Here is a 21,031-nt window from a genome sequence, read left to right as displayed (position 1 = left end):
GGAAGAATGGAAGACAAATCTAACCGAAATCAATGGCCCTCTGACTATATATACAGATGGTTCAAAACAAGACGGCAAAGTGGGATTTGGAATCTTTTCCAATTCCCCTCACATTAATCTATCATTTAGATTACCCGACTACTGCAGCGTATTCCAAGCGGAAGTATGCGCTATCTGGTATGCTGCGAAAACTCTCTTAGAAAATAGAATATCACTAGAGGATATCCGCTTTTTCACCGACAGTCAAGCGGCCGTTCGAGCACTCAGCTCCTCTTATACGCACTCAGATGTGGTTCGATCCTGTCTCTTATCTCTTAACGAGATAAGTGTTCAGAATTCTGTCCAAGTTATCTGGATACCGGGTCACAGTGGATTCGAAGGTAACTGCAAAGCTGATGAGCTCGCAAGAGCTGGAGCTGCGCAATCAAATGTTAGTAACTTACCCACAATCCACATTCCGCTCTCAACATGTAAATTACTCATTGATCGAGAATTTCACAGCATTGCTGATCGGAGGTGGCGAGTGGAAACTACTTGCGTTACGACCAGACAAATCTGGCCATCCTACAATCTGAAACAGACAAAAACCCTTATAAGTCTTTCGAAACACGAACTAAGCCATATAATATCTCTTATCACCGGCCACTGCCTGTTGGGCACTCACGCACGTCGGCTCGGGGTTCCTCAAAACGACCTGTGCAGATACTGCGAGGACGAAGATGAGGAAGTATCGAGCAGACATTTGCTGTGCAGTTGTCCCGGTCTAGCCAGAAGTCGCCTCGCTCTTCTAGGCTCTCCAACAATTGACAATCTTTCAGTACTCTCGAACCTGAAAATCGAATCTTTCATCAAATTCTCGAAACGAATTAATATCTTTGAGCAAAATCTACAATAAAAATCTCGGTTAGGTGGGGAAATCATATAACATAATGAGCTCTAGGGCAACACAACGGACCCAACTTGCGGTCTATGTGGCACTCCGATGCGGGGTCACCCTTAAACCAACCAACCAACCCAACCAACCAAACGATTAAAAATAAATAAATAAATAAAGGTTAACTGCCATAATTGCTGGCAGTGACCCATATCCACTTCGGTGGAAGGCGAGAAGCCACTCGTATTAGTAGGTCATGTCTCTGCTAATACGAATGGAGTAAACATGGACTCACGGGGAGAAGGCCACTTCCTTATATCAAAGGCTACCAATCCAAGGTGGAACAGCATACGCCGAGGGATGCATGGCTTAGGGTGAGCTAAGTCGCTAGTATGCGGACTCTGGGGCACCTGTCGCACCCCAGTTTAAATTAGACTTACCACGGCATAGGGCTCTGGCGTGGCGAACCCCATTATTTCCCTACTAAAATCTCTGGTTACGACTGCTGACTCGTCAGCTGAGTGACCGCCCCGCAAAAATGAACAAAACTAACATAAAACAAACAACACAACAAAAAATTCCTTCCCGACGCGGAAGACCTGTTGGCTCCACCAAACTAATGGCGGAGTCAAAAACCACCCCTTCGGTGGCTAAAGTGCTCACTAAGAGCAAGACCGTCAGGGAGACACCACCGCACTCCCAGGTGGCTTCTACTTCCTCCAAAACCGACTCGGCTGCGGAGAACCCATTGATCACCAAATCTGTTTTGCCAGAAACTGGGAAAACTAGTCGGACAGAAGTCTCCAAAAAACCCATCGCTCCTCATCTCCGTCGATACAGAGATCGAAGACGCGCCACTTTCCTTATGGAAAAGTTCGGCAAAATCCCTGAGGAGGAGCTGTCCGACCAACAAAAGTCAACTCTCGGTTGGGCCCGGGAAGTCCTTCGGAAGTATGAGGCGTCCAAAGAGAAACCGAGTGCAGCTAAGCGGCAGCGGTCTTCAGAGGATCCTTCTAGCTCCAACGACCCCAAGAAGCATAAAGCTTCCTCTGAGGTCAAATTACGCAAGTTCTGCGAAGTTGCCAGAGATAGTCTGGTCATGGCGGTGGTGGATAAGAGCCACCCTGACGGTTTCATCTCTCCATCAAACTGGAAGATTGTGGAGAGAAAACTCCAGTTGGGATACCTGGACGTTCTGAAGCAGAACCCAGGGCCTCCTCCTTTCTGCTCTGACGCGGGATGGTTCCAGGCAAGGGTCAAGTTGATCGCGTGCTCGGATCAACGTTCGGTCAGCCTGTACGGCAAGGCCCTCGACCGACTCGGCGAGGTATGGCCCGGAGCGAATCTCCAACTCATTAAAAAGAGCGAAATTCCCAACAAACCCCGCGGCAGAGCTAGAATACCTGTAGAGCCATCCGATCCGGAAACCATCCTGGAGCTACTGAAGATCGGAAACCCGAACCTACCCACCGAAAACTGGAGGGTAGTTAAGGTGGAAGAGCCTTCAGGAAACTCCAGACATGTCACGCTGCTCCTGGACCAGGAAAGCGTTCAAGCACTGGACGACCGCAAGGGGATTGTGGCATTCGGGTTCACTACCACTACCATTTGGACCTATCAGCCGAAAAATCTCCTCGCACCCAGCGAAGAGAGTACGGCGGCCCCCGAGATGGATGTCGATAAGCCTCTCTCACAAGTTTCGATGATTGAGTCCGATTCGGAATCAAACAGCGAACTTGTGGGAAACTTATTCAACATCCAACTCGAGGACGAGGATAGTCTCTTAGATAGCGGTGATGACGCGAACGCCACAGTCATCAAATGTCCGTCTAAAAGTGCTGCAGATTAATCTGCACCACTCTAAGGCTGCCTCGGCAGCCCTCATTCTTCGTCTCTCTGACCTCAGAGAAGACATCATTCTCATCCAAGAACCTTGGATATCAAACAACAAGATATGCGGCCTGAAAGATAGGCACTACACCTTGTTTCAAGGTGAGGCTAACGTTAGATCGCGCTCTTGTATTCTCATTCGAAAACATATTAATGCTTTTCTTCTTCCCTTTAGCAATGCTGACACCACTGCCATAGAGGTTGAAGCAGTCCACGGCCCGATTTGGATTGTGGCGGCTTACATGCCTTACGACGCAGCGGAGGCGCCTCCTCCTGAAGCAGTGAGGAGGCTCGTCAATACGGCGCATCTGAACCAGAAACGCATCATCATTGGAGCAGACGCTAATGCACATCACATTGTTTGGGGCAGTACAAACGACAACACACGAGGTGAGCAACTTTTTGATTATATTCTAGCGAATAAGCTTGATATATGTAATAGAGGTGATGTCCCTACGTTTCTTAACTCGTCTAGAAGAGAGGTACTCGATATTACTCTTGCTAGCGAATCATGTACACAACTGGTGCAGGACTGGAGCGTTGATAAACAGCACTCTTTTTCTGACCACCAATATATAACATTCACCTTAAAAGCCGAAACGGCAAAACCCATGAAGTACCTTAACAAAAAACGTATGAATTGGATCAAATATAAAGAACATCTTGCCAATGGACTTCCTGATATCAGGCAGTTTGAAATGGCAAATAAAAACGATATCGAAAACGCTGTCAACATGATAACGAAGACGTGTCAAAGCGCAGCACGACAATCTTGTCCCCTGACAAAAACAGGAGGTAAGCATAAACCTTTTTGGTGGACTCCAGAAATCTCAGAACTTCGCAATCGAACTCGGAAACTCTTTAACCAATCTAAAATTACAGACGAATGGGAAGAATATCGACAATGTCTCAAAGACTTTAAGAAAGCTGTCAGAAGTGCAAAACGCACATCCTGGCGATCATACACTCAAGAATTAGAGAACACCTCAGAAGTAAGCAGACTACGCAAGATTCTTGCATCAAACCCAGTCTCTCCCAGTTTTATCATGACTCAAGATGGAACTTGGACTACTTCAACTGACCACACTCTTAGAATCCTTCTAGAATCTCACTTTCCAGGCTGTGTTGCCAACCTACCTGCACTTCCCAGCACTCCTCAGAGTAATTATGGGAATAGATCAGATCTAATCAGCTCTAATAGCATCTCTACAGCAATACTAAGCTTTAAAAAATTTAAATCACCAGGTCCTGACAACATCATTCCAGCAGAACTTCAAGAAGGACTGGAAATTCTACTGCCTTGGTTAACAAGGATCTTTAACAAGTGTTTAAATCTCTCTTACCTTCCGACAACTTGGAAGAAATCGAAGGTAGTATTCATTCCGAAAACGGGGAAACCTTCACACTGCAAAGCAAACGACTTCAGGCCCATTAGCCTAACCTCTTTTTGCTTAAAGGCTTTTGAAAAAGTCTTAGATGAGCAAATCAAAACCCAACTTGATACTAAGTTGATCTCTGAGGCACAACATGCCTACACTAAAGGGAAATCGACTGAAACGGCACTTCATTCACTGGTGCAAACAGTAGAAACTTCCCTTCACAATAAGGAGTACTCTCTTGTCGCATTTATGGACATAGAAGGTGCTTTTAATAATATTGAACCCAACGCTATTTTATCTGAAATTGCCAAATTGGGTATTAATTACTCCATCCGAAAGATGATCGAACAAATGCTCCAAAATAGAATAATCACTTCAGAGCTTGGGCTAAGCCGCATGAGAATGTACGCCGTCAAAGGCACTCCCCAAGGCGGAGTACTTTCACCCCTTCTCTGGAATCTCGCTGTAAACAGTTTGCTTCGAAATCTCGAAAAAGCAGGCTGCAAGGTTGTAGCCTATGCAGATGATATTGCTCTCTGCGTGTCAGGCAAACACCTGAATACCCTCACTGAGCTCATGCAACGCTCAATCAATATTCTGTCAAAATGGTGCACCGAATGCGGACTAAATGCGAATCCAGCAAAGACAGATCTTGTTCTCTTCAATAGGAAACAACAATCTCCTCCACTGCAAACAATAACCTTAAAAGGGGAATCATTACTCCTATCTGATTCAGCTAAATATCTAGGAGTTATTCTAGATAGGAAGTTGAGTTGGAAATTGAACATCGAAAACAGATGTAAAAAAGCTTTCATAGCTCTTTATACTTGTAAGAAAGCTATAGGCAAAACCTGGGGTTTTTCACCTCGGATCATTTATTGGATATATACCTCGATCATCAAACCGATACTCTTCTACGGTGTGGTTGTATGGTGGACAGCACTCGAAAAACGGTGTAGAGTAGCCACAATTGATCGAGTTCAAAGAACAGCCTGCCTCCTGATAACAGGATGCTTAAGTACAACACCTACTAAGGCTCTAAATACGTTGCTTCACTTGCTCCCTATCGATCTGGCTGGCAAAGCGATTGCAGCGAAAGCAGCGACACGCATGAATGCTATATCGAAATGGAATAAGTATCTTGGCCATTCGGCCATACTGAACAGGAACACTGTTATCTCTTCCGACATAGACTATCATGTAAGTCTTCCATCACCACCCTTGCTATTCTCCTGTTCACTCCCAACTAGGGAAGAATGGAAGACAAATCTAACCGAAATCAATGGCCCTCTGACTATATATACAGATGGTTCAAAACAAGACGGCAAAGTGGGATTTGGAATCTTTTCCAATTCCCCTCACATTAATCTATCATTTAGATTACCCGACTACTGCAGCGTATTCCAAGCGGAAGTATGCGCTATCTGGTATGCTGCGAAAACTCTCTTAGAAAATAGAATATCACTAGAGGATATCCGCTTTTTCACCGACAGTCAAGCGGCCGTTCGAGCACTCAGCTCCTCTTATACGCACTCAGATGTGGTTCGATCCTGTCTCTTATCTCTTAACGAGATAAGTGTTCAGAATTCTGTCCAAGTTATCTGGATACCGGGTCACAGTGGATTCGAAGGTAACTGCAAAGCTGATGAGCTCGCAAGAGCTGGAGCTGCGCAATCAAATGTTAGTAACTTACCCACAATCCACATTCCGCTCTCAACATGTAAATTACTCATTGATCGAGAATTTCACAGCATTGCTGATCGGAGGTGGCGAGTGGAAACTACTTGCGTTACGACCAGACAAATCTGGCCATCCTACAATCTGAAACAGACAAAAACCCTTATAAGTCTTTCGAAACACGAACTAAGCCATATAATATCTCTTATCACCGGCCACTGCCTGTTGGGCACTCACGCACGTCGGCTCGGGGTTCCTCAAAACGACCTGTGCAGATACTGCGAGGACGAAGATGAGGAAGTATCGAGCAGACATTTGCTGTGCAGTTGTCCCGGTCTAGCCAGAAGTCGCCTCGCTCTTCTTGGCTCTCCAACAATTGACAATCTTTCAGTACTCTCGGACCTGAAAATCGAATCTCTCATCAAATTCTCGAAACGAATTAATATCTTTGACCAAAATCCACAATAAAAATCTCGGTTAGGTGGGGAAATCATGTAACATAATGAGCTCCAGGGCAACACAACGGACCTAACTTGCGGTCTATGTGGCACTCCGATGCGGAGTCACCCTTAAACCAACCAACCAACCAACCAAGGTTACATAAAATAAATAAAAAAGAATGAAAAAATAAATAAATAAAAAAGGTTAAAAACAAAATAAAAAAATAATAAAAAATAAATAAAAAAATAAAAAATATTAAAAAAAAAATATAATTAAATAAAAAATAAAAAAGATTGAAAACAATAAACAAATAAAAGAGATTAAAAAAAATAAATAAAAAATGTTAAAAACAAAATAAAAAAAGAATAAAAAATAAATAAAAAATAAAAACGATAAGAAATATAAATAAATAAAAACCCAACGATTAAAAAAATAAATAAAAGGACTAAAAAAAATAAATAAATAAAAAAGATTAAAAACAATAAACAAATAAAAGAGTTTGAAAAAATAAATAAATAAAAAAGGTTAAAAACAAAATAAAAAAAGAATAAAAAAATAAAAAATAAAAACGATAAGAAAAATAAATAAATAAAAACCAAACGATTAAAAAAATAAATAAAAGGACTAAAAAAAATAAATAAATAAAAAAGAATAAAAAGATAAATAAAAAATAAAAAAGAATAAAAAATAAATAAAAAATAAAAACGATAAGAAAAATAAATATAATAAATAAAAAAAACGATTAAAAAAATAAATAAAAGGACTAAAAAATGAATAAACAAAAAAGATTAAAAATAAATAAATAAAAAAATGTTACAAAAAATAAATAAAAAAGATTAAAAACAACAAATAAATAAAAGAGATTAAAAAAAAAAATAAAAAAAAGGTTACAAAAAAAATAAAAATGAATAAAAAATAAATTAAAATTAGGAAAGGAGTCGATTGAAACTGAGCGAAATGAGTAACTGATAACTAATAACAACGCTCACCTGCCACATAACGGAAATTTTATTGTAAAACAATAAAAAACACAAACAAACAAAAAAGTACGCCGCAAGTAAAACTTTGAAAAAATGGGCGATGTCTCGCCCACTTTTGAGTAAATGGATGCATCTCGATAATGAATTAATAAAACTTGCCCAAACGTGGCACAAGCAGATCCAAGATAAATATTATTGAGATCGGAAAAAAAACAACGCCCATTTTGTATATATTCAGCCTCATAACTCATCCGTCCGTCCCCCTGATATTACAAGACAATAACTCTCATTGTCTATGAATTTGTTTGTTTCAAAATGAACAGCCAGCCAAGTGCAAACCTCCAATAAATCTAATCTAACAGCCAACCCAAACTAAATTTTACATTCTTGTATTTCTTTCATTTTGAATCTTTCGGCGTTGCCAGCTGCTATCTGCACGCATATTTGTTGCTTTATTAAATACAGCACCACCTCCCTCCTTAAATGTATCGTAATGCTCTGATTGATACATTTTCCACAACTTTTTCCCCCACTACGCACTACTCCACACATACATACATACATACATGCGTACGTGAGCCCGACATAGGCGCATGTAGCCAGAGAACCTGTGCGCCGTGCGTGCAAAAGTAATTTACAGTAGTTAGGAAGTGTGAAGTAACAGCGTAAACAGTAATCGCTTTGCGTGTGCTGAAACAATTTCGGTATTGAAAAATATTTTCAAGTTTGACACTAACAACAACAACCGCACCAACTTTGCCGACAGTTGACATAATATAGTATTTCTTCTTTTTTTCAGTAAAACCTTGTTTTAAACATTAAAATTTTATTTGAAAAACAGCCAAGAAAATACAACTACAATAAATGGTTAAACTGTCGTTGGGTGAATAACGACTAGGGTTGTCGATATTTTTCTGTTAATTAAAAAAATATTAGTAGTTCATATTCCTAAAAATATTTCATATTAATTACGCCGAATTTAGCTCTAAGTCAGAAAATGGCATAATAAAGGATCAGATTGGAAAGCTAAATACATATGATCTTTTTTCAGTATTCATTGGCATTCCATCATGGAAAGACTTACGCCTCAACAACGTTTACAAATCGTACGAAAATCGGCGCTCTGTGAGAACTGTTCATCGCTCGCTCCACCGAAGTGCTCCAGCGAGTCGCGAGTCATTCAAAATTGGTGCTTACGGATGGCCGAATTACGGCCATAAATAATAAAGACTGCCCAATCAATGTATTTCAATTTAAAATTTGATACCTCTAAATTGACCACCCTTTATTTATATATATTTTAAACTTTTTATGAAGTGCTTGGCCAAATGTAAATCCTGATCATTCTGGTAACGTGATAGACTGTTCACTAGACAGGGCTAGATTACTGGGGCGGGAGCCCTTGGTCGGGAAAAACCCGAGTCATTCTGGCAACGTAGAACCGGCTGCCATGGGAACGACTCTGGTAACGTAAAACCTACTGCCATGGGAACTTAGTTACAGTCGTTAGGTAAATTTAAGGCATCCTTTAGCTAAAATCAAACCTGACTTAAAAAAGCAGGTTTTATTTTTTAATCAATTATGAGACATGCCCTACTAAAGGGTTGTCATTCTGTCATGATGAGGGGACTCAATAAACGAAACGGTCCCCAAGACAGGTTAATCGCCCATCTTTCCGAAATAAACCGACTACTCAAACCAGAAGCTGGCCTTATGCTCCAACCGGAGTTAAAGGAAATTATATATAGGAATATGAGACATGGTAAAAGCAGATTTTAGCTGAAGGGAGTAATGGTTATACAGACCTCCAGACTTCCGCATATGTGCCTTATACACAAAAAAAATTCTCAGCATCGTATGCAAAAAATTATGTCATAAAACAGCTCGACTTCTAGGCGAGTTCAAACTTACACTTCATTATATTATTATAAAATTTAATGGACTATAAAGTTGCATGCCCAAAAGATTCTTATTATGAAGTCGGAAATTTTGATAATTTTTTCTTTAATAATTAAAATTTTTTTTATTTTTTTTTCATTAAATTTTAAAGCTGCATACCCAAAAGTTTTCTGTAGATTCCGATTATGAAGTGGACAATTTTGATAATGCTTTTCTTTAACATTTTTTTTTTAACTTTTTTTTGTTTATTTTTTAATTTTATTTTTTAATTTAATTTTAAAGCTGCATACCCAAAAGTTTTTTATAGATTTCGATTATCAAGTGGAAAATTTTGATAATATTTTTTTTAACTTTTTTAAAATTATTTTTCATTAAATATTAAAATTTTTTTTTATTTTTTATTATAATTTTTTTTCTTATTGTTTATTATTTATTATAATTTTTTTTCTTATTGTTTTTTATTTATTATAATTTTTTTTCTTATTGTTTTTTATTTATTATTATTTAAAAAAATTAAATTTTAAAGCTGCATACCCAAAAGTTTTTTATAGATTCCGATTATCAAGTGGAAAATTTTGATATTTTTTTTTTTAATTATTTTTCATGAAATATTTAATTTTTTTTTATTTTTTTTTTTTTATTTTTTATTATTTTTTTATTATTTTTTTATTATTTTTTTATTATTTTTTTATTTTTTATTATTATGTTTTAAAATTAAATTTTAAAGCTGCATACCCAAAAGTTTTCTATAGATTCCGATTATCAAGTGAAAAATTTTGATAATTTTTTTAACTTTTTTTTTAATTATTTTTCATTAAATATTTAAACTTTTTTTTATTATAATTTTTTTATTTTATTTTTTTATTTATTATTATTCTTTTTTTATTTATTATTATTCTTTTTTTAAATTAAGTTTTAAAGCTGCATACCCAAAAGTGTTTATAGATTCTGATTATAAAGTGGAAAATTTTGATGATAATTTTTTTTCTTATTTAAAAAAAATTTATTTTTATTAATTAAATTTTTTTTTATTAATTTTAAAATTTTTTTTATTACAATAATTAAATTTTTTTTTATTAATTTTTCTTTATTTTTATTTTATATATTTTTTTTTTTTGAATTTTGTAAAAAGTTTCTAACTCTGATTTATAAGGTTTTCGTTAAACAATGAACCTAAATTTTCTAAAAAATTAACGAAACAAATTTAACAGGAAAATATTGATAATATCGTTAAAAGGTAAAATGATTTAATTATGTGATTCCGAGTGTATATTTCCAAAAGGAAATAAACCTAGTTGAGCCCTGAAATTTTCACAAATATATGGGCACCCTAGTGAAGAGCAGTAAATCGCGAACAATTAATTGTCATTGAGCCGATGTGACTGGGGCACAAAGTAGCTCGATTAACTAATTACAAGTAGAGAAAATAACATTTAGTTCTTTATATACATACACACACTATATGTGTATATATCCACGTGCATATGTATTTATGACTACATACTTAAGTACTCAGGTTATTTACTTTACTCATTTCGACTTGGCTAATCAGCGCAAAAAAGCAAAAAGTTTGTTTTGTTAAATTAACTATTTTACATACATACATATATATATACACGCATACAGTTATGGACAACGAAATAAGACATATATATTTCAATTTCTAGTAATTAAAACTAATTATTTGGGTTAATTCTTGAAGTCAGACAAAAATGTGCTTAAAATAAAGAAAGTTCGAAAGGCGCCTGCGCGAAAGAGAACAATTCAGCAGGACAAGAAAATTAAGTGCAGCAGAAAAAAACCGCTACAATCGAAAAAAAATAAGAAGGCTCGTTTGTCTTTTGCAAATGGCCATAGAAACAAAAACGTAAAATTCTGGTAAAAAATACTGATAACCAACGAAACTAAAATTAACATGATTGATCCTGATGTGAAGGCTTTTGCTCATCGTGGTAAAAGCCAAGAGTTGAACCCCACAAAAAAAAAAACGTAAAGAACTATGGGAGTAAATTGAAAGTTTGGGGATCTTTTTTCTTGGCGTGAGGTTGGACCAATAGAGAGAATAAATGGCAATATGGATACGAACCACGAGAGTCGGCTCTAAGTTACCGGAACGACTCGGATTTTTATCCAGCCAAGGGCTGCACATTCCCTGTACATGTATGGGGAATGTTCATGCTGCTGCAAAAACAACAAAAGTTGGCTTATTATATTCCCAAAAATACAATAGAGCAATATTCCTTCGAGTCCACACCACTAAATTGGGTATTCATGCATGATAACGACCCCAAGCATAGAGCAAAAGAGCTGCAAAGTTGGCTTTTCGAAGACAGAATTGCAGTTTTGAACTGGCGAGCATTAACGCACCGGCCAGCCCCGAAGTTTAACCAAAAAACGCCCCAAACAGTAGGCACCAAAGAAATATAACGCCAAAAAGTAGGCACCAAAAATATATTTCCTACAAGCTTGCACCAACAAACAAGCCCCAAAAAGTAGGCAGTGTTATTTCTCACTAGAAATTAGCAACCACAAGGAAAAACTTAGGAAAAATAGAATAAAGTGTATCTAAGATATATATAAGGTATAGCTCTATCTCTCTCCTTTTCCTCTACGTTATATCTTTTTTCTCTCTCGCGGAAGGAAAAGGCCCAAAACGTTGAATGACCTTGAAATTTTACTCTCCATTCTCGCTCGTCCATCGACGCTTAAGAAGTTTCACTTCAATAATGGATACTCAAAAAATATTAATCAGCCAAGAAATACAATAAATAAACTCATTTAACCAATTTAAAATAACTAATTTATATTTTTCTTGCAGATCGAAAGTGCGTTTTTTTAGTTTTCGAGCTCCTTAGATATTGAATTGTTATTTATTTAGAATTTTTTTATAACACTGAAATTAAAAAAAAAAATACTTTTACAAAAATAACTGTTTTATTAGGTCACCCATTAAAAATGATCTTTATTATAAGTTGTTGTAGGGAAGTGCACTATTTCTTTGTCCGTAGCTGTATACGTATGTATGCACAAGCCGCGTGATTTTCTGATCTCATATGCACATACATACATACATGCATATCCGCAGTATTTTATCTAAAACATGAAGGACATACGAAACATATGAAAAACAAATTATCTTTGCTAAACTTTTTCTTATTTTTCAACATAACCTCATTTTGGCTTTATACCCACTCTTCCAGACGTTTCTCCAAATTTTTAAGTAGTTCCCTTACCTAAGAAAAAATGTAATTGGGGCAGTTTTGTGAAAGTAAGTTGCAGGATTTAGTACGAAATCTTCTGTGAAATCTTGAGATACAATATCACCAGCGCTCAACAGCAGGTCAATGGTGAATGGGCGAAACGGGTAACCATAATACTTCACTTATGAAGTATTTATAAGCGATGAACTCAAAGAAAAGAGATAGATAAATAGAAGACCTTCGACATTTCGACCTTAAGATCTATTGTGTCCTGTACTCTTCAAAATACCTACCCAAATCTACTTCTTTCAAATAACCATAACACGTTACTGGACTGAACTGAGTTTATGGGCTTATATGCCAGCCATTCCAGGTCGAGATGCTTACTTCTGTTTTTCGATATGCCATTGCCGTCGAGAAGCAAGTGTGATGGTATTTCAGGAGGCAGGTCGCGGATTCGACATGATTCGTAAGATCACAGCCCGACTCTGCGTAAATGACTTCGCAGTCAGCAGTGGACAGTGTAAGAATGGAAACAACCCGTCCAACCCATGCAGACACCTGCTTGAGCCGGAGCCTCCCCTCCCAGGCACGTCAGGATGTACCTCCTTAATTACGCGGACGAGATCCAGGACAATTACTGGATCGAACAGTATACAGACAGACAGTTAACGAAATTCATGGGGAGACTCTTAACACCTTCTTAAGCTTCCAACCCCGAATGACGTCATTGAAGTCCAACCACCACCCATTGCAGACGAAGAGCTACAATTTCCCCCGAGAGTCCCGCGTAACCTTGGCATAATTACGTTCTGGATACTGGTTAAACTCCTACTTATCCAGAATTGTCCCCGACATACTAAACATAACTCTAACCACCTTTTCACATCCCCCATCAAACCCCCTCATCTAACACCCCTCCCCCTTTGGACCCAACCTGTCGAAGTTTCCTGGGCCTACAATGATTTGTAAGAATACCTATGTACATTCTCTGTTCATTCTTGGCTAGGTTTTTGAGATCTTTGGATCTTTTCTGAATGTGCTCTCCCGCAGCTTTTCACTTCTGAGCTCTCGTTCCAGCTACAGCCATTTCTACGTTACAACGCGAATTTATATCCCGCCGAGGACTGTTACCCCCAGTAGCATTCCGTAAACATTTAACTCTCTGTTGGGCACCTGCCCAGACTAATTCGACTCTGGATGTGAATTTAACATATTTATATTATAGCTAACGACTTGAGCTCCTACAATTTAATTTTCTATCGATTTATGTATTTAACCTTTTAAAAAGGTTACTGGAACAGGACAGAAAAAAAAGGCCAGACGTGGGTGCGTAACCGAAGGTTTTAAGAAAAGTGTCCAACGGAGGGTTAAGGGGGATGTTTATGTTGATAAATCAATAGCAGAAACCTATGAGTTCTTTCTTGGTGCTGTTTTGTCGCATTGCCAGGAAGGATTCAGGTCTTCTTAGTTTCAAAGCATCAACCACCTCGTTGCTCGTTCACGGGTATGCTCTGGTACGCTGGAACCCATATAAGCTGAATGTGACTGCACGCTCTTAATGAGCTTAGTCACTCCATACATTCCAGAGTTAATGACGATTTAACTAAGCTTGGAGAAAATGAGCGCACTTTAAAGAAAAACTTGGTACTCGAAGAAAATTTTTCTTCGCCTAACCAAAACGCAATACGTCCAAATTTTCTACAATATTTCAACCAAATTTAAGAATGTACGTATGTATGTATGTATGTAAATATTGTTCACATCTGTGTGTGCATATTTATTTATCTCTATAAGAGGTATCAAAAGCAAGTAAGCCACTGCTCCACAAACGAACGGCAGTCATCCATCCAGCGAGCGTATTGTGAAGTATGAGACGATTAAATTTCAAAATAGGCGAGTTACATACATATGTCGGCCTGTCAACGCTAAGCCAGCACAACAATCTTGAATTTAATGTGTCTTTTATCTTGTTTTTGCAATGGTTTCCATTAAACAAAAAAAAAAAAAAAAGGTGAAAGGAAAATGCGAAATTTTTAATTTAGTTCAAACAAAGTATGGATAAATGTTTAGAAAGCTACATATTTGAATGTGGTGAAAGAGAACAATAAATGTTTGCAGGCGAACGGGTGGCACCAGAAGTAAAGAACCGAACCGAAGAACAAATAACTGCAGACCCACCGCCACAAACAAGCACCAGTCAGCCATCACCCAAAGAAAAGGCAAACAGGCAGTCTATCAAATCGGTGACGCTTGTTGAAGTCAACAAGGCAGAAAAAGTGAAATTATGGCAGAGTACAAAAGTATGCATGTAAAATGGCTGAAAATAGAGAAAAGTGGAATCACAACAATAAACGGAAAACTTGAAATACGAAACAGCGACAAAGCGTTCGCTCGTTTGAGCGCACATGAACATAGCCGCTACCGTTGGCGCAGCACTGCTATGCTATTTTTATAATGGGCCAACCAAGACCCACCGAACTGTGCCTTTATATTTATGTAAATAAGTGCATGTATGTTATAGGCATACGAAAAAAAAATTAATTTTACAGACGTTCAAAACAAATCAAAGCTGCAGTCATACGCCTGGCTACAAAGCTCAACAGAGTTGTGGGAGAATATGGTGCACAGAGTGCATAGCGCACAGAACACCAACACTACCATACTCAGGCAGGTAGTTATGCACGAATATCACTTCAATGGCATACAAAGTATTTGAGAATGAAAAGTTGAGCTAGGAAAATAATCCCACATCATCTCGTGATATGCAATGTGGCTAAAGTAGGCTGAAAAACGAAAACAACTAACCCAACTAACGGCTGCCCAGCCGAGCGACACCGATGTGTAGAAATCAACGACGCGGTTTTACTATGCAAAGAAAAATAATATTAAGTCTTATTAGAGAGACGAGCGCTTGCTTAAGGGGCTTAAAAATATATACATATGTACATACAATAAAATACATGCTTATGGCTGGTCATTGCGTACGTGTGAATGACTCAGAACATCAGCATATAGACAGACGTTCCCGAACGTCACAAGTCAAAAAGGAAGTGCCAGCAGTGAAAAATAATATATTTACATACATACATATATTTGTATGTACAAATAATAAAATTAATCGACTCGTATCAGGCAATGCACTCTCCGTGATATCGCAAACTGGCGTAGCAATGCGTGGCAATAGTAAAGCCCCAAACATCTTTATGGCGTGAATAAATTTATCATAAAAGCTATCTGCGTTCGGAGGTTGTTGTAGCAGCATTCGGAGGTGGCATGAAGCTGTACGCCTCTCGGCGCGTTAAGGAGCAATCTCCACACTACAGATCGGAGTTTGCAAAATTTATTTGTCCACCCCACCATTATATTGTTTTTATTAACAACTTTATGTCGAGTAATACAACATAACATACACATATGTTTGGCTGCAGTGACGATGATAAGAAATAAATATTTTTACAAGCATAATAAATCTGCGTTAAGCTAACAATACGCATGTAATTGTATTATCAGTGACCTTGCGATTAGCGAGCATATTCGTACTTTATCATTCAGCAAAGCGGCATAATAAATTTCTATTCCGGGTGCATATCGAAAGCTACTCGGCACATTCTGCACGCATCTAAAATGGCTTTGTTTTACGACTGAGCACTGTCAGCGCATAACTGAGTCCAAATTTATAAAAAAATTGGCATTTATCTTCTATTTTAATTAACATGCAAGATGTATAAATCCATAATAAATAATGAATAAGAGGCAGAGAGCTGACAGAGAATATTCCGAAAAATGTACAGAAGGTATTTCGGAAAATTCCGTTAATAAACTGAGGCCTACCACCCTGTCACAGTTCCTCCTGTCACTAAGCAAAGGGGACTGTAGGAGGCTGGTTGGGCTGATGATGGGCCACTTTATATGGGCAAAACACATGAAAAAGGTGGAACTCTCAGGCAATGCACTCTGTCCAGCATGTGGAGAGGAGGATGAGACGGCGGGCCACTTTTTGTCCGTCTGCCTCGCCTTCGCTCGAATCAGGATTGAGGTCTTTGACACTGATGTGTTAAGAAGCGACCACCTTGGCTCCTTGGCACCACATGATCTACTCAGATTTCTTCGGAGCTCGGGTAGATCTAAAGAGGAAAATTTAAAGATAATCCGAGTGCCGTACAATGGGCTTAATTGTATCTGAGTGCTCTACTTGCTAGTCTGTCCCGACAAAAAAAAGGCTGTTGCCATAACAGTAGGTCCTTTGCTACCCCAACGATCTGACTGCGTAACCGGCTAATGATAGCCACTTCAGCAACATTCCCCGAATAGCATGGATGATATTAGGTCTGTTCATTTAAAAATTATCAAGTAACTTAATTTCCGAGAATTCACTATAAAAGAGAAAAATATAAAAAAAAGTAACAACACGAAACCAGTAACAATTTGCAAGTTCTACAGCTCATTGAATTGTTGGCGGGGAAAATCAGAAGAAAAATTAAATATTTTTCCAATTGAGCTATAAAAAAAAAAAAAAAACCTTAACATTAAATGATTTTAGTTTGTCCACAATTATTTGTTTCATTTCATAGCATTCACCTCTTTTTCAGTTAGTAATAACCTTAAAAGGACAGCTTTTAAAATTTCATATTCCTTTAATTAGTTCGTAAGTTACTGTGCTAAGAGTGACGAGTGACGCTACTTCTGTTATTTTCAAAAGGAATTTCGTGTTTTAATTTTCCACTGCTTCTTCATAAAAAAACAAAAACCGTCAAGGCAAGCATATGCTTAAAAAATGTTATCTCCATCAGAAACAAAAATAAAATGATGGTTTGCTGACTTAAAACCTGATCGTAGGGACAACGATGATGCACAACGCAGTGGACGTCCAAATGAGGCAGTAGCACCAGACAACATCAAAAAAATCCACAAAATCGTTTTGAAGGATTGAAAGTGAAGTTGGGTTAGCTAGCTGACATCGTAAAGATATTAAAAGAACGTGTTGGCTTTATATTGCATGAACACTTGACTATGAGAAAGCTCTGTACAAGGTGAGTGCCGCGTTTGCTCATTGTTTTGTTTGATCAAGACAACGCGACGTGTCACAAGTCAATCAAAACAATGACAAAACTATTGTACATGAATTGAACCTCGAATTAGTCCCACATCCATTGTATTCGCCAGATTTTGCTCCCAACGACTACTGGATGTTCGCGGACCTAAAAAAAATTCTCTACGGTAAGAAATTTCGCTTGAATGAAGAGGTTATCGCTGGAACTGAGGTCTCTTTTGAGGCCAAAAAATAAACCTTTCTACAAAAGTGGTATTGAAATGTTGGAACGGCGCTGGAATGAATGCGTTGTTCCAGATGAAGTGATGCGAATTGATGAATAAAGTTCATTTTGAACGAAAAAGAACAAGTTTTCTTTGTTAGGCCCGGGACTTTTAAGCCCATGTGTTATTGTTGTGGCTATCTCAGTTTTCTTCATATTTTTCTTTCTATGCATGGATGTATAATAAAACATAAATATTGCCAAACTAGTTGATAACCAAGCAGTGCAAGCATAAAACACAAAAGATGTCTTCAATGTTTTCGACTTGTATTTCGGAAACTGCAGCAACTGTGACTGGAGGTTGTGGTTCAGAAGCACATATCTTCATATAATTGGCCGATTTCTATCTCTATACTATAGGGTTTTTAATAAAGGCGGGTAGATGTTGAAATGGAATAAAATGGCGTTTGCTGTGTGGCACGTAGCGCCGTCCTGCTGGAACCACAAGTCGTCTAGGTCCATATCGTCCCCTTAGTATAACAATAGCCTATGTGCTCATAGGCTATTATTTTTTTTTTTGAATTTTTGGATTCTCCATCGTCGATTTTATATGTGGTCAAAATTTTGTCAAATTCTAGTTCCACAAAGTGGGTCAAAACGTCAGTAAAAAAATAATAAATATTTACAGACATAACGAGATTTGAGTGAGAGCTACTTTTGACAAAAAGTTTGAAATTCATTTTCTCAAAACATCAAAAAATTTATAGGCTATTTTAATACTAAGGGGACGATATGGTTCAATATGGGCCATAAGAAATCGGAAGGGCGACCACGTCTACCGAAAAATGGGCGCAATGCGCGCAACGTTTGCGTTAATGAACACTCATTTTGATAATAAAGTTTTATCATTTGAACGTGCTGTTCAATCGTGTAACTTGCCATGATGTTTTGGCATAAGCAACTGAATAATAAACAAAAATTTTTATACATTCATATTTTCACCCAATGAAGGTTATAGGCATGTTTTTATGATGGAACTCCCTTCCCACAGACCCCAGGCCGCGCCACCACTATTATTCGTCACTAATAATCGAATAATTGCTTAAATTTAATCTAAAAAATATTAGTTTTTCCTATTTCCCACTATTTATAGCACACTCTAGACTTCATAATCCACATAACCTGTTCAACTTTGACCCAAATGCAAAGTTCAAAAATGGTTTGAGATAGAAAATTAATAAAAATAATTTTGCTTGATATTTTTCTGATTGGTTGTTTTGATTTTATGCAACGAGGCATAGCAACGGATGCCGGGTATTGTAATATTATGGTAATTAATAAAAAATTATCTTCTATGAAATTATTGTTTGTAATTCTTTTATATATGTACATATCCTAAATCCCTCAAAACTACTCCTACGCGAGCGGGGCCGCGGGTTAACGCTAGTTTTATCTAAAATATATTTGCTTATATTTTCCATTTTAATCACCATTTTTATTTAAATTAAAAATTTTGATTCAATTCGCAAATTTTAATTCGTGCTTATTTTTACTTTGCGATCAGCGGTTTTTCTCATTTGCAAATTCTTACAAGTAAAAATGCATCCAGTAAAAACTTGCAACTTCCCCTCAAAATGAAATGTCATTTTACACTCTCAGTTTCCCCTACTTTGCAAGTAATTTCATGCTTATATTTTTTAGCCCGTTAGATTATTCATCTAAAATTACAATTACAATTTAAGAACCATTTCGGCGCAATATTATTTCAAACAAAGTTCAGACCAACAACTTTCCTTAGCTTTCGTTTTATTAACCACTTCGGTACGAGTGTCGACTATAGTCGACGGCCACATTAGAGATAAAACAAAAAGGAAAAATCCAATGAGAAGATGTGTCGTATGTTCAAAGGATAAAAAAAGGTCTAGTACTAGATATTATTGTAAAAAATGCAATGCTGGCGGCCTATGTGTAGTCCCATGTTTCGAAATGTACCACACCAAACAATAACATTTATTGTAATATTCAAAAACTAGTAATATAAACGAAAAAAAAACAATAATTTTGAGTTAAACTTTCTAATTTTTCATTTATGTAAATAAAATTGCCAACATTTAGAAATATCGTAAAAAAACATACGCTCTCGTGATTTACATTACAAGTAATCTTCGCCTGTAATGTAAAATAAGTTTTCAGCGCTTCAAAGCTTTTCTCGTCACAGATCTGTAAAAGAGCAAAACGGATTCACTGCCGATGCACGAAGTAACATGCGAATGGTGAGTGCCGGCTGTGGGCAAAATTTCGGGGCCAATACGCGCCGTACCGAAGTGGTTAATTGCCTCATGCCTCATTGCCCCCCCTTAAGGGGGTAGTATGGTATTTTTTTTCTTCATTTTTTTTTTTTTTTTTTTTAATTATTCTATAACATCTTAAGATTATTGTGTGAAAGTTAGAAGTGCATTAGAGTAAAATTGACAAAGACACAAAGGATTAAGTATCTACCTCTCCAACCGGATTTCACAATCTTCACAAATCTTTAAACGCGTTTTTCTCACACTTGCCTTTTTACGGTCGGTGTCCACTGTAGATTCATATCTACTGCACCGATTCTTTTCAAATTTGGTTTTTTTGTTTCTTTACTTTATTCACGAGGTAATGACGTCGAGTTTTTTTTTTTTTTAATTTTGTCATATTTTAAAACAACAAAGTTTTCAAGTTTTTTTTTATGAAAAATCGGTGTTTTGACTTCAAAGCGCTTTAAAAAATTAAAAAAAAAAAAAAAAAATTTGACGTTGTTACCTGCGAAACTTTATTAGCTGATGAAATCAATTTGGTTTTTTGATTTTAGTTGATCCAGTAATGAGTTCTGAGGGACACCGCAATAAAACTTTTTTATGAGACGTCCGCGAAGATTCGCTGCCACCAACTCATTTCTTCATAAAAATCAATGAAAATTTCACACAATATTCTTTAAATATGACTTTATAATGAAGTAATTTTAAAATTTTGAATAAATCAACTGTGTCGACAAAAAAAAATTCGAAAAATATGCTTGTTTTACACCGAATTAATCATACTACCCCCTTAACGAAGTTCCTCTTATTCTAAAATTTGTTTTGAATATCTGTATATGAAATATTATTCCGAACACCTGTTTGCTAAGGAACTTGTATCGTCGAGCGTATATTAATCGAAGTTTGGCAATGCCTGTTGGTGCACAGATTTTATTATGAATGAACAACCGAAATATTATTGAGCACAGATACAAAAAGTATGCAGTTTCAAAGTTAAAGAAATAATTGATCAAACAGTATATTTTATTTCTAGCCCGTTACATAATATTCAATATGCGCAACCATGGCAGAATGATGATTTTTAGTGAAGTGACATCTGTTGTGAATGAGTCAGTTAATAAGCGTGTCTTCACGTATAGGCTGGC

At 37.1% G+C, this 21,031-nt stretch overlaps 1 protein-coding gene across 5 annotated transcripts in view; it reads right to left on the bottom strand.

The window, feature by feature from the left end:
* LOC129239504 (targeting protein for Xklp2) overlaps positions 1-21,031 on the bottom strand; it is an 84,871-nt gene that overhangs the window by 6,325 nt on the left and 57,515 nt on the right. The gene's annotated exons all lie outside the window — the stretch shown is intronic.

The sequence above is a fragment of the Anastrepha obliqua genome, chromosome 2 (genome assembly GCF_027943255.1).
Source record: "Anastrepha obliqua isolate idAnaObli1 chromosome 2, idAnaObli1_1.0, whole genome shotgun sequence".
Classification (NCBI taxonomy): domain Eukaryota; kingdom Metazoa; phylum Arthropoda; class Insecta; order Diptera; family Tephritidae; genus Anastrepha; species Anastrepha obliqua.
Note: the sequence above shows the minus strand (reverse complement) of the source record. Positions and strands in the feature narration are given on the sequence as shown.